Source organism: Phalacrocorax carbo, chromosome 3, assembly GCF_963921805.1.
Source record: "Phalacrocorax carbo chromosome 3, bPhaCar2.1, whole genome shotgun sequence".
Lineage (NCBI taxonomy): Eukaryota > Metazoa > Chordata > Aves > Suliformes > Phalacrocoracidae > Phalacrocorax > Phalacrocorax carbo.
The window spans coordinates 19767258-19781729 of NC_087515.1; the positions used below are offsets into that span (position 1 = coordinate 19767258).

Sequence of the window (14472 nt, forward strand, 5' to 3'; positions counted from 1 at the left end):
CTCTCGCATGTCTCTCAGACAATGGGTGGCCAATTAGTCTGCACTATTTAGTGCAGATATAAATATTTATTTAGAGAAAATGAAGACACAGAACTGGTAAACTGAAACGCTCGCCTCGGCCCTCCTCACCAGCCTGGCTGGTTGCACAGCCGTGGGGAATAGTGTAGCTGCAGGAGTGGGACCTCATAAAACCCCACGAGCCCCACGTCCGATACGGCTCTATGGAATCACCCATCAGGGCATAGGACTCTAAAAGCTCAGGTAGTTTCATCCACAGCGTATTTCTTATGCTTGTTTTTCACCCTTTGCAGATATTGTTTTCCAGCAAGCACCCACAGCGGTGCAATAGGAAGGTGCAACAACGAGGAGAATATACTCACCGAGAGTTCCTGCAAATTGATTTCTTCTCTTAAACTTCTCTGAATTTCAGCGGCTCCCTAAGAATTTGTCAGAGCCTCTGCTGGTGTCAACTGGCGCGGCTCCGTGGAGGAATTCAGCTCAGCCCTATCTTGGCGCAATGTATACCTTACCAGGAATCACTTCCTTCTTTCAGAGAGATTAACAATCTATTCTGTGTAATACACTTCCATTTTTCAGCAGTACAAATATAAAAAATGTGTTAAAATAATTACCTACCTGTGACAAATGTGATTTTAAATATCTTTATTAAAGACACTAGATCTAATAGTTTTTCCCTAACTTCTTTCATAAGGTAGTAAAAATAAACCAGTATTAAATGTTAAAAGGAAACATTTATTATCCTAGAGATGTTTAAAATGTATTTTTATCATTGTTTACTATAAAGTTGATAGGAAATGAAAAGCAGTTCAGAGAAATTAAATTTTTCACCAAAAAGATAATTTCTAAGGAAGCTTTGTGACTGGTTCTAGCTTATGCACTGAACAGTTACTTCAGCATCACATATGAGTGCTAAACAGTCTATTCTTTTTCATTTTAGGAAGTTAGCAAAATTTTTTTTGTTTTGTAGGACTTCCGTAAGACCTCTCTCTACCTATGAGGCTGAGCACTCACCAGGAGGAAGAGACACAGCTAGATTACCTTTAGAAATAAGACTTGTGCCAAATAATTCAGGTCAGTGTGTAGAGAAGATCTAACAGACGATGGGAAGCCTATGAGGACACAAGTCCAGTGAAAGTCCCTAGATGACCATGCAGCTAGATGACACAAGATAAACATTTCTTGGAAGCAATTTCTGGGTTATAGAGGCTTCTGCAAGTGAGAACGTGGAGAGGGACCATGAAGTGTAATCACAAAGTCCTTCGTTTAAATTACCAGCAGCAGAAAAAACAGAAGAGAAAGTGGTGGAGCCAGGCCTTAGTAAGCAGCAAAAGACCTGTTTGGTCTATGGAACCAGGCAATAAATGTTAATCATCTAAACTCAAAACATTTTTGAAAGGATGAGCCTGTCCACCTCAATTATTAACATGTCTCTAAATTTAACCTCAATGTTTACACAATATGGTTATTTTCATCAATTGTGCTGCCACTCTGTGTCGTGAGTATGCTCCAGCGTTCCTCTGTCCGAACCCTCTTGTTCACCCTGCCGGATAAGCCGCAGTGCCTCGCTTTGTCACTGGATTGATGTGCACCACTACAGAATGGCCATGCATCTCACTACAGAGGTGGGTGTCTTCCTATATCGGGTGAAATGACTTCATGGGAGTAGCCAGTATTTGAGGAAGCACCCCTACAAATGCCAAGTCCCAGCCAAAGCTCAAAGTGATGTGTGAAAAATGCTCAAATTAGTCCCACAAAAGTCGATCAGAGGATTAATTTGTAAAGGCATCCCTGTCTCTGCAAGATTGGAGTCATGGTTTATGAGTCTCTAAAAAACCTTTTAGACTTACAAGGAATGTTAAGTCTTTGGGAAAGTCAGTGAAAAGGGCAGTGTCATCTGAATGCCCTGTTTGCAGCATATCGTCTTTCAGACCAATCAATCTCTCCTTTTTGAGCAGAGCTGTCCCCAAGCAGCAGAAGGTAACACTGGAATGGACATAACACAAGCCTGGCTTTCAGTCAATGATTTATTGTTGTCATAAATGGTGAGAACTCTATTTTTACAATTTATGAATCTGATCATTACAGTTTTGCTTCTCTACCCAAGATTATGTAATGCAGAGAATGTTTATGTATCCCAGCTAATAGAGAGGAAACAAGTCACATATTTTTAATGTGCCAAAAAATGGATAGGCAATTCAATAGCTGCAGATCCAATTCCTTCTGAATGTCAGCCTCTATCCCAAATTTTCTTTTAAACGTTTACCAGAGCACCGGTACTAATTTCCTCTCAATTTAAAGGGTCCCGACTGTGTGCTTGCTTCCCTCATAATACGTTTCATGAACACGGTGATGTCTCCAAGCAAAGCCATGTAGTATATGAAATCAGAATAAAGCAGGATGACATATTTTAGGTCATCTGCTGTAGTTAACTGATTGCTAGAGCACACTGGCTCTTTACCTGTAGAGGTCCTCTTCTCAGAATGGGGCTCAATGTCCCAAGCAGGGGAAACATCACTTATTCTCTTTAGGGAGCCACCTAGTGTGACCCGCTGAATGGAAAGCTCCCACTTAGGTCTCTTATCTTATCCTCTATGCTATCTTATTCTCTTACGCTATTACAGCTTGTGATACTTTATTAGCCACCCTAAATAATTTCCTTCCTTTTTGCATGGATGTAACTGAGATGGGAGTCTTTAGTTGATATTATACATGGCTTGCCAGTAGCAAAACAGTGGCACCTGGATCAAAACTAGAGGCCATTGCTGAGAATGAAATACAATGTTTTAAAAATAAATTTGGCACTAGCCACTGGAAAGCGTCACCGTCACTACTCTGTGCTTTTTCTTAATAACTGTAGGACAGGAGCCTTAAAGACAGTCAAAGAAAATACATCAGTGGAACCCTTTTCTCTGAAGAGGCAGCTCCTTTGAGGTGAATGCTTTCTGAAATCATGTGAATTCCATGAAAATGTTTTAAGAAAGGCAGAAAAGTGTTCTGGCAGCTTCAAAGCATCCAGTTTATATATTTTTAGAGCAAAACATTTTCATTTCTAAATCACTATGGTTTCAATTTACGTTAGCATAGTCTTAGAACATAGTGAAACATAAATGAAAAGATTACGTCATTAAACATTTCAATCATCCTCATTTTTCTTCCAGAAGTTTTCCTTAAGGGATTTCAAAGTTTTCAGGTGGCACTCCTAATTAGGACAAAGACAAATCTCAAAGATGTTCATAAAACTAGATTTTCATCCTCCGCACAGCTTATACACTCCCTCACACTCATGACGTGGTAAACTATGATAAGATAGTATGTTCCCTTCTAACTCGTAGTACCATTTTTTCCCTTCAAATCTCTTCATTTGTCAGTGTTTTCAGTAATGAAGTGCCCAGATTTCAACATCATCGTCCAAGTGTAAATACTTAACAAGTGCTGTCCACTTCTGAGCTGCAATTCTCTTACATATACATTCCAAGAATACATCTGAGTTTGAGTTTGCAGCAATGCTGTATTGCCACACTATTAATAATAATTTCTGTATCATGATAGTCTCATGTCCTTAATTAAGGTGTTTGATTTGAATAGGAACTGCTCAAATATAGAGTGGAAAACAGCTTCTCTTCTCCAGAGTTTATGGTGCAATCCCTGAAGAAATTCAGCCAGTGAACAACATAAGAAGGAGAGTGGGTGAGTAAAGTCAGGGTTAAAATTGGCAGGATCAAGCTGATACAAACCATGGGTACACGCCCAGCTTTCCAGGTTTCTCTGTCCTAAGAAATAGCTGTGCATTGGGTTGATTTTCTCTATATATGCTTCTAAAGATCTTATTTGAATTTTTTCAGTTTGTATCTTGATTTCTCTGGGGTTATTTATGCCATGCTGACCCCAGTAATACTTACCAAATTATTGTTTGCTGCCAAATTCATTAGTATGCTATTTACCGGTCCCTCTTAGGAAATTAAGGAAGAAATTAAATATAACACTACTTGACTACACTTGGAAAAGACGATTCCTTAGGGAGAAAGGAAGGAAGGAAAAAAGAGATGGAAAGCCAAAGCAGGGTGAAGAATGCTGCAGGAAACGGAGGGAGATGGAAGACTGAGAAAATGATGGATAAGAAAGTAGGGTTAGAAGGGATATTTAAAAAAGAAAAAAGAAACAGCCAACCAAAAAAGGAGCAAAAGTGTCTGATTCAGTTAATCTCTGAGAGGGTACTTTATTTCAAATATGGGAAGTCCACAGACCTAGGCCCATGCCTAAAATTAAGCTTGTGTTTTATTCAGGCCAATGTAAATCGCATTTTTCTACACAAGGATTTAAAGCACCAGAGAGAATAAATCCCTTGGAAGCTTGGTGAGATTAGGGCACCTACCTCCCACAGGTTTGCTGAAAAATCTGGGATTTCAAGATATAGTAATAAACTATAAAATAAATTATGCTAGAGCTCTTTTGGTCCTATTCCCTATTCAGTGAAGGAGCCTGAACAGAATAAATCACTACTCAGCTATTTAGCACTGGGCTAAGTGTCAAAAAGAAGCAATTTCCCTCCTCAGACCAACTCGGTGACAATAACTTGCAGTTCACCAGACATTTTATGGAAATAAAATCTGTCTCACGGTGGGGCTTTTTGTACAGCAAGAGTCACCACCATTCCCAGGCACAGAAGAGAGGACTTAGCAAGCAAGCACTTTCTCTAAGCACTTAACATCCTCTGTTGATGCTACCTCTGTGGCTCCATACATCACCATAGTATCAGAACATCTCATTCATAGTTGCTAGGAAATATACACCCTGACTCATTCCAGTGCTGAAAACTGGCAGGGCTATTGTGTATCACAGTGTACCAAAAAGGAGAATGACATAAGATCTTGAACCTTGGCTCAGTACCAGAGACCAGAAGACGTATTGTTACAGCAACAGGGCAGGATTTGCACAGGGAATACTGACTCTTTCCTGAGACCATGTACTTTGGAACAAAACTAGTCCCTTAAAACATCTAGTTCTGGAAGGTTAAATTTGAGCATAATTTTGTACATTACAAACCATTCTCCAGTTCTGCTGGCCTTACCAGAAGTTAAGGGCATCGCACGATGAATCCAGGAGGTAACAGGTTTCCTGTTTTGTACTTGGCTGTACGCTAGACTTCCAGAGGGCACCAGGATCACTGCCATGTTGTGTCTCAGTTAGCTGCTCATGCCTGTGATTATCCCAGATGTGGCTCTTGGAGGGCAAAGTTAAAGCTTTAGCTTGGAAACAATCTCTGAGGAGCCAAAAAGGCCACAAGCTATAACCCTTCAACTAAACTAAATCATGCCTGACCCTATTCCATGGCTCTGGTACCAACAGGCACAATCTGGCCATGTCCACAACACCAATGTCTCATGCTCTGTTGGGAATGGTGCCTTGTCCAAGCAGGCTTCTGTGCAGCATTGGTGAGTTCCCTGGGAGAGTTCTGGTGTTCCTCCATCCAAAAGTTCCCCAAAAATGTTCTAGGAATGTCACAGTGCTGACAACTGAGTCTTAGCATTCAAGAACATACCCTGGCTTTGTTTAATTTACTAGGATAGGTGTCATCATTGCAAGGCCTATGTGTTCCAAATCTCATTTTTCCTGAGCTGTACTAATTTCAATGCAAATTATTTCCCTTGGTTCTTACCAGTATTTATTTTTTATTAATTTTGGTAAATCTGGTAATATTTCCCTCTGTAAAAACAAAAACCAAAACAACCAACCAACAAATCCTACAGCTCTAAACATATATACATGAAAAAATACCAGGTTTAATTCCACTTATTACAAATGAATCTGTGCGTAAAGCTGACCTTTGGATTTTCCGCAACGTTTGATGAAGTCTGGATTTGGGTTTGAATTTTCAGGAAGCCTGGACTTCTTGCATCAGCTTCTTTGAAGCTGATTCTTGATCTGCTTGATAGACAGAAGTAAGCCCCAAAACTAGTTAATCTTCTGTACACCAGTAAGATTCAATTTTAAAGCCAAATGCTGAAACAGATATCTTTCTTGATTTGAGGATGTTCACACAGAAAAAGTAGCCATATTTTAACCCATGCCAATTATCAGCTTCCGGGTGAAGTGCCTTGCACAGTCTAGTGTCATGTGGAGGTAAAGAATGCTGATGGATGGTATTACTGGGAAATGGGTGGATGGCAGGGAACAGGAGAAGTGAATGGGAAGGCGGGAACCCTGCAGTCCCCCCACTCAGTCCTGCTCTAGGACTTGAACCCACCCTGCACTAGGAGGGAAAGGATAAGTCTCTCCTTGTCTGAAGAATCCGTCATGTAATTTAGCATGTGGAGAATGCTAGAGGGGATTCAAAAACAGACCTAAGGACAGAAATCCAGACTTGGGGAACCTGGCATATGCAGGGGAGCATGTGGCTATAAGCGGCTGGCTATGAAGCATGCCTGCAGCAGCATAGTATCAGCGAGTAAAGAGAAACTCTTTAAGTGCTAATAGCTTCTGAAATGTTAATAGCTTAATAGGGCTGGAAGAGAAGAGCATGATGGAAATTTTCTTAAGCAAGGTTATGTATACACTGATAGGAAACAGAGGGGAGGGAGAAGAGGAGATACCTATAATTTTCATCCTAGGTGTTTACTGCAATCAGCATGGAACCATAATTTCTGAGGATTCTCTCATCACACTGTCAAAATCTTCATCCTCCAAATACTTCAGTGAGTGGTGACAACCCCGTTCCATATAACAATGGAGAGAACAGGGCTTCAGAGCCACAGGGTTCACTTTACTTCATTTCAGTAATGCCGTTTATTGCAATATTAACTACAAGAACCTAAAGAACCTCTAAGATCTACAAAAAATATGTCCCTGTTAAAAACATTACTTTGCTGAAAAGATTTGCTAACGTATGGTTAAGATTGCTTGCTTGCTTCCATAAAGTCGAGCTCAGCATAATTCAAACCTCTGAGAAACCAGGCAATGCAGAAGATAATAAAGCAATATTAACTCCAACCTTTATAGCAATGTTTCAATATATCTGTAATAGAAATAATTCACCTTTGCAGCGAGTGTCTTTCAGAGAACATTGTATGTAACCACTATAGTGCAGGCACACCTTCTCTTTGGAAAAGGTGGCTGTATTTGCAATGTCACTTCTGTTACATTCATGCTGACCCAGTTTCCTAGAAAACAATTCCATAATAATTAAATTTGATCTTTCCCACTACTCAACAGATAACAATATTTGGTCACATATATATTATTAAGCCCACAGAATATTTTCCCTACTTTACTTTGCCCAAGTGCCAGCAGCTAAAATGTCTCTGCCTCCCAGTGCTGACTCAACATACAGAACTCAGTCGTCAAAAGAGGCATGCAGCTATCTCGGGGTACACATACATATGTTGGTCTTTTGATCCCACCCACAGAAGTGATGGGGCTGCAGCCCCATCTGAGGGGTATAGCCTCCCATCTTTCTTACTATCATACTTTACCAAGTCTGCTACCATCTGACACAGCAATGCTCAACTCAGCAAATACTGGTAGTTCCCTATTCCTATTGCCAGTTCCCAGGAGGGAAAAATAAAGGTTGCCTGAATGTTGACCTAAAGTTTGTATTTCCTGGCTTCCAAAAGTCTGAATTTTGCTGAAGGTGATATTTTACAAGGGCTTCAGCTACTGCCAGGAAATCCTAACACTGCATTAATTAAGGGGTTTTGTCAGTCAGTAAGAAGGAAACATGATTTAAGGACCTGAAATTCACACTTTCCTTGATCCTCAAAAGATGGCTTCAGAGAAAGCATCTTTGCAATGTGTTGGTCCTTGATTCAGGATGAGAAAAAAAACCCTGAAGCTACTGGAGACCTGAAGTTTCTAGTAAGGACCAGATGTATGAGGGAATGGTAGGGTGTTTGATTTTTTGTTGTTAGTTTGTTTTTTTTCTGTGTGTGGGGTGATGGTTTGGTTTTGAACATTTTCCTGCTGACTGGCTCATTTATGCTGGTGGTGGGGTTCACCACCATTCTGCTATTTTCTTGATTGCCTTCATGGGTTCTGTTTTTAATGGCGATCAAAAAACACTGAGCTAAGGATGAGCAGGCTTCTTTAGGAGGTATATATAAAGAAACTAGCTTTTTAAAATGTATGTATAACTGTTTGAAGCCACAAACACTGCACCAGTTTTCAGCAGACTTTAGCTCAAAAAAAAAAAAAAAAGAAAAAGAAGAAAAAAAAAGTTAGTTACCCAAAAATACTCAGTGGACCTCACTGTCACATTTTACAGCTGGATTTTCAGAAGTACCCGAGTGGGCTTTTTGTGTGGTACATGACCACCTTTTAAAACTCTGATCCCAGCTGCATATGGATGAAGGATAGAGTGAAGTTGAAGTTTTGACCTAGGACTACATGTAATCCTTTAGTCCAAGGTCTGTCAAAACTTAGCCATGAACTCATCACTTATTTTTTCAGTTCTACATCTCTAAAACAGGATGGGCATGTCTGTAATATTGACAGGATAACAGGGGTGAAGGATCAGAGGTGTCAGTGGAAATAGGGGATGCACACCTCTCGCGCCCTCCATCTTGTGATGTAAACTGTGTACCCCAGCTGTCTCTTAAAGGTGGCTGCTACCTTCCTGACCTTCCATTTCCATAACCTGGAAAACCTCCTCCCAAGATGGCTGAAGAAAGCTGTGGTGATGAGGGCAAAGAAAAAACGTTTTAAAGATCAATTCAAGCATTTAAAATGAAATTTTTAAAGAATAACATGAAGAAATATTTTCCATTGGAAAACTGGCGCTATCTTGCCAACTTAAGAATGACAAAACAGCTCAGCAGTTTGCATATTCATGACTGTGTGTGAGTGCACTGCTATCAAATTCACTGCTCCTTCCACCCATTAAACCATCATCAGAAAGTGACAGCTGATGCTGGCCAATAACAAGACCTCAAGGAGGTAAAACTGATGTAGGCTTTACTTTATAGTAATAGACTTTGAAAAAAAATTCAGTGGCGGCATGAGTCAGCCCAGTTGCATCAGCTTCTGTGATGTCTGAATTTGGTCAGTGGACGAATCCATACAAAGCAGATCTTGCTTGAGAAATACATTTTACATGGCCTTTGTGCTGTTGAGCAGTGCAAGAGAGGAACAAAAGGATTTCAGGCACAGGCAACTCCAACACTCCCCCTGAGGAAGATTTCTGTGGCAACCAGTGATTAAGTGTGATTGGAACCAGGCAAAATATTTTCAGAGAGCTGTTTCTTCCCAAGTCAAAATGGGCTTGTTTTTGAATTCACAAATTCTTAAATGAAACTGGACATCTTCTCACACGTTCCAATTTGTGCCCTCTTCCTCCCCCAGAAATAAGTAATATGACCATTAATTCACTAGAATGACTGCCAAAACGCTGGGAGTAATGGCTGTAAATCTTTTTTATTTCAAGATTCATTAATTGTTCTAGATTTGTCTGTTGGCTTCAGACAAATCCCAGTTCCCTTACTGGTCATCCTGCTTCAGATTATCTGAAAAGCCAGCAGAAAATTCTACCTAATGTTTTCAGACAGGGAACTGCAGTCTTTGTGTTGTCCTCCAGCTGGAAAAGATAAAGAAGTCGCTGCTTCCTGTGTGTGGATCTCTAGTATCTTACTGACCACAAGAAACCCAAAGAGACAGACAGGAACTCAGGGACATAAGCATTTGCAGAAATTACAGTGCATATAGTGGAGTCATCAGCGGAAAGTATATAGGACACCTTCTCCCTAAGATAGTAACACTGCATAATTATGAATGACCTGACAGACAACTTTGAGTTAAAAACCTCAAGTCCTTTCCTGTCAGTAGAGCTGGATGTAGCATAGTTATGTGGAAGTCAGTTTTGTGTGTTTGCATGCAACGGTGCTGCATTAACACAAGGTCTGCAAAATTATTGCTATCTTCATTAATTTACTTCTGTTGTAGCCACGGTGAATCAGTCCTGTTTGCTACATTGTGCGTTTCTCAAATGGTAATCTGCAGTAACCAAAACACTTTCAATCTAATTTGCATCACCTATACAAACATGGACTGACCCCCCAGACAGCTCCCGGGTTAGGGGCCTGATCCACCACCCATCCTTTCAAAAGAGGATGGAAAAGAGTTAAGTGCAAAAAGCAGTAGCAGAACCAGAAGAGTGCTTATGCTAATGGAAGCTTTTATGCCAGTGCCCTGCCACCTGTCTGACTGACTGCAGGATGCCAGCCTTTGTGCTCTGCTAGGGTATGCCTAGGAACAGTTTAACGGGAAGTGGCCTGGTTTTTAAAAAGCCATCATTTGAGGGGAAAAATTTGCTAAAAAAAATTGCAACTGAGTTCCAGAATATCTGTGCAAATGGAACAAAGCATTTCCAAACATGACTCAGTCTGTATGTGTGTGGTTTTTTTCTATACGTGCATAGCAAGCTCATCATATTTTTCTACCATATTGTTTTTATTAAGAGGTTTATTTTTCCTCAAAATCCATGCTCTGGAGTAATAATTTCCTAAGTCCTACCTCAGTTTGATTTCATTAAATTTTTTGCCTTCCTGATTGTAAAGAAAAGATGGAAAGGTGAACTGTGAAGTTTCAAAACCTAGAGGAATTTTCAGGAGGCCTAGGGATGGAAGTTTGGGGTCTGACTCCCAGATTCTGATTGTTGGGGTTTGCAAGCACTATTAGCCTCAAGACTAGAAGGCTTGAAAAATTGGCTTAATGCTCATGTAGGGGTTTGAGCAGGATATTCTCTTTTATTCTTCCTTCCCCGCCCCTAGACTAGTACCAAATTACATACATTGCTTCAGATTTCCAACACTTTCCAATCTGGATTAATTTACATTTGGAGAGAGGGTGTGAATTAAACTGTTATAAAAGGCTTAGATGCAGTGCCAACTTGTTACTACGCTCTTTCAAGCATCAAATGCTTTTTCTATTAAGGACGCTCTCAGAGAATTTCTTGCATCTGAAATCTTTCTCGTTGCACAGCTTATTTATCAAATGCAAAAGAAGACATATACAAATGAAGGCATTCATAGTAAAACAACTCCTGGAGACCTAGCTGCAGTTGGAGGCTCTGCTGTATTATGGCATACAGTAAGATGTTCCCTTCTTCAAGGAGATTTCAGTCTGAGAAAAACGCAGCTGCTGCAGGGATGCAGAATGCAAGAGAAGAGTCAGAAGCAACAAGGAGAAAAGCAGAGGACAGAAGAGTGCACACCAAATTGTTACTGCTGACTCAATCAGAACTCGCAGCCTGCAGCCTGAATTGTACTTACAGTCCAAAGTGAGAAGAAGATGGGCCTCACACTTCTGAATTCACTAAATACTGCACGGATTACTTCAGCTTCCATGCTACATTTTACACACCACCTAGTAGATAGCTATACCTAGGAATGAATATTAAATCCTTCCTTGTTTTCTGCTGTTCTTTTTTTCTTGAATTTTCTTGCATATTAAATGCCTGCAGACATACAATTTCATTCTCTGCCAAGGGATGTGATTCCTGTCCCCTGTTGGTTGCAACCATTGCATTCATTCCACGCATTCTAATTAAAACACTAAAGCATTGGATGAACCTTTATCTGATTCAAATTTGGCTATGTAAAGGATGGTCTTATCCTTGCTGCTGTTGATACTTGCATCAGAGCTGTGTTAGTCACTAAGGATTTTGCTAGCAAATTGTATTCAAGGCCCATTCAACTTCTCCCTTGCCAGCATTGACAGAAACCTCTCCCTTATATATTATCTTAATCAATTAGCCTCTGCCAATTTTTTAGGCTCTGTAAAAATTATTCAGGGATCACACATTTCCCAGCAATTGTGATTTCTACCCTGAACCATTATTGGCCAACACATTCGCTGGACACTTCAGTATGATTGTCTACTATGATCTTTAGCCTGCACTAGCCCTCAGTTCACTGCCACCTGGGTAAGCATCCTCCTTCAAGCTAGAGAATATGGGAAGGAGCTTAGAGCTGGGTGTCTTTAGCTTCTCTCCAACGGGCCTGCAGGAGCAGAAGGGACTCAGAGCTTTGAGAGGGAATTATTGGTAGGTTTTTTTTTCCTCCTTTGTTCACAATTTCCAGTCAACAGCTAGAAGAGTCTTAGAGATTCTGCATTCCTCCCTTACCAGATTTCTTCTGTCCTTTGCAGGTATGTGATTGCTGTTGTGGGGTAGCTACAGAGTACAGCTCATTTTCCACACCATCATAACCAACATCAGAGACAGCCAAAATGCTGCCAGCAAAGGTCCTAGTCCTTCTTCCCACCAGTTCAATAGCTTGCTTACTTTTCTCTCTGACTCTCTGCTGAGTGGGGAGAGAGTCATGTATATTAATCAGCTTATAACTCATCAAATATGACTAATAGTTTTATGGTGCTTAATATATGAGATAAATGTGAGCTGATGTGAACTGAAACGTAAGGAAATTACCAGGCAGCAGGTTTTAAACAAACAGAAAACAATTGCTTTAACATGGTGCTTAATACTGTTGTGGGACTCACAGCCATCAGTTATTGTGGCAGCAAAAATAGATAAATGGACTTTAAAAAGATTGGAAAGATTTGTGCAGGATGATTCCATCCTTGGCTATTAAATATGATGATCCAAATGCAATCTCTGACTCAGAAAACTGTTCAACTTTGCCAAAAGGTGCCACAATGTTCTAGGAGAAAAAACACTCTTCAGAGAGAAACATTGCCTGAGCATCAACCTTGATCCCTGTTGATAAGATGCTGAGCTAGATGAACTTTGGCATGGCATGAATATTCTTATATTTTTCCTAAAAATTCTGCATTTGGCTAATATGTTTTGCATAGTGGTTAATTTGTGTCATACAGGGGCTCATGTATAGGGACTTGTACAGTTCTGGTGAATTTGTGATTTGCAACCAATAGGATATTGCTGGATCCTATGCAATGAAATATATATATGGTTCTAATTGGGGGTTTACCTACTATACAGTCAGTACCCATTCTTCTCTGCCATGGCTCACCAAATAAAAATGGGAACTTGTACCCAACGGGAACCTGCCCACACTGTGCTTGCAATGCATCTGAGTCTGCAATACAGAAGGCAGGCTACAGAGACAGAGAAAACACTGGTGTGCTGCTGCACCTCCCGACACAACCCACAACAGATCTGGCTACTGTTGTAATCATTAAACAGTCACTGAAAAAAAAATATTACTTTATTCAGTGACTGCATATCCTATGCAGCCACACTGCAGCTGAGGTGAGAATCATGCAGTCAGACAGTTTGGAAAAAGAGTCCCAAAACCCAGCTCCTCAAGGCAGGAGACTGCATTCATTCCTGCTCAGCTTAGCAGGCTCAGTGCTCTCCTGAAACACAGAGGTTAAATTTGCTGCTCCAAACAGTCCCACCCAAGAGACTGCCTGAAGCTTTTTACAGGGAAAGGATTTAATTAGAATGTGATTTTCATGGTACATTGCAATATTTGGTATAGCAGATGACCACCAAAATGTATGCTTTGTGATTCATAGTATGGGTTTGCTTAGACAACTTTTAAGATGATCCCTAAGCACAGAAAGGGCAAAGGCACCAGAGGCAGAGGAGAGGCATTGCTGAGCAGGTTTGAATGTCATAAATGCACAGTTATGGCTTAGTAATTGTATCACAGTTGACAGATGCTGCAGCAGTCATGTGACTAGAACATGACCTCATATTTCAGCTCTCTCCCCTCCTCCCCCAGTGATGAGGGCAGTGCTGGCACTTAAATAAGCAGAAGGCATTTACAGAAGGCGAGTTTGCAAGTTACTTAAAGGAGAAGCCTGAATTTAGTCACAGAGATATACTTTGTATGGGCTATTAAGCAGCTGCTCAACAGTGGCAGTGAAATCAAACTCTGTTTTTTCCACTTGGAAAGCACACTACAGTTGCTATTAGGGTAAAAATACTGAATCCCAAGTCACATGAGCTTAGATCATCCCTTCCCAAGGAAAAATCTGCAGGAGGGGCAGTAGAGGGAAGAAATGCCTCCATGATCCATTCACAGGACTACCCTGCAGACAATGGGGCTGCTGCAAGCTCGGATGTCTCCAGGGATCTGTGGGAGGATGCTACAGCAATAAAGAGAACGTCTCTGCCCTGCCATTGCCCCAGTAGCCACTCTGGGTGCTCTGGCAGGGTGATGTTGCAGGAGGATGAATCAGCCTGGAATAGTATTTAATTTTCAGGAGATTTTCCAGGGGTACTGAGTGTCCTCCTAAACCTGTCCACTCTTTTTTGCTTAGATTTTGGATCACACAACATTAGGAGGGTTCTGGGAGGAAGATACGGGGTGATGCTGTCTTGATAGCCAAACACCACTTCAGCATGAAGGGGAACCCCACCTTCGAAATTTCCAAAGGTGCAATCAGCCCCATGGGGACAATTTTCTATCACAATACTGTTACACAGGGACCAAAGCTGAGGCTGGCTGAGAGTTAAAAGTTCTAAGATAAAATCCC

General features: G+C 40.8%; 1 long non-coding RNA gene across 3 annotated transcripts in view; it reads left to right on the forward strand.

Annotated features, from left to right (window-relative positions):
* LOC135312459 (uncharacterized) overlaps window positions 1–11431 on the forward strand; it is a 14211-nt gene extending 2780 nt beyond the window's left edge. For 2 of the 3 annotated variants that reach the window (XR_010371997.1, XR_010371995.1), the window contains exons 2-4: window positions 989–2063; window positions 3607–3708; window positions 10990–11431. This is a non-coding gene — a long non-coding RNA (uncharacterized LOC135312459). Of the gene's footprint in view, window positions 1–988; window positions 2064–2878; window positions 2953–3606; window positions 3709–10989 lie in introns of all 3 variants that reach the window. The other variant, XR_010371996.1, reaches the window with a different exon arrangement.
* Window positions 11432–14472: the final 3041 nt, after the last annotated feature.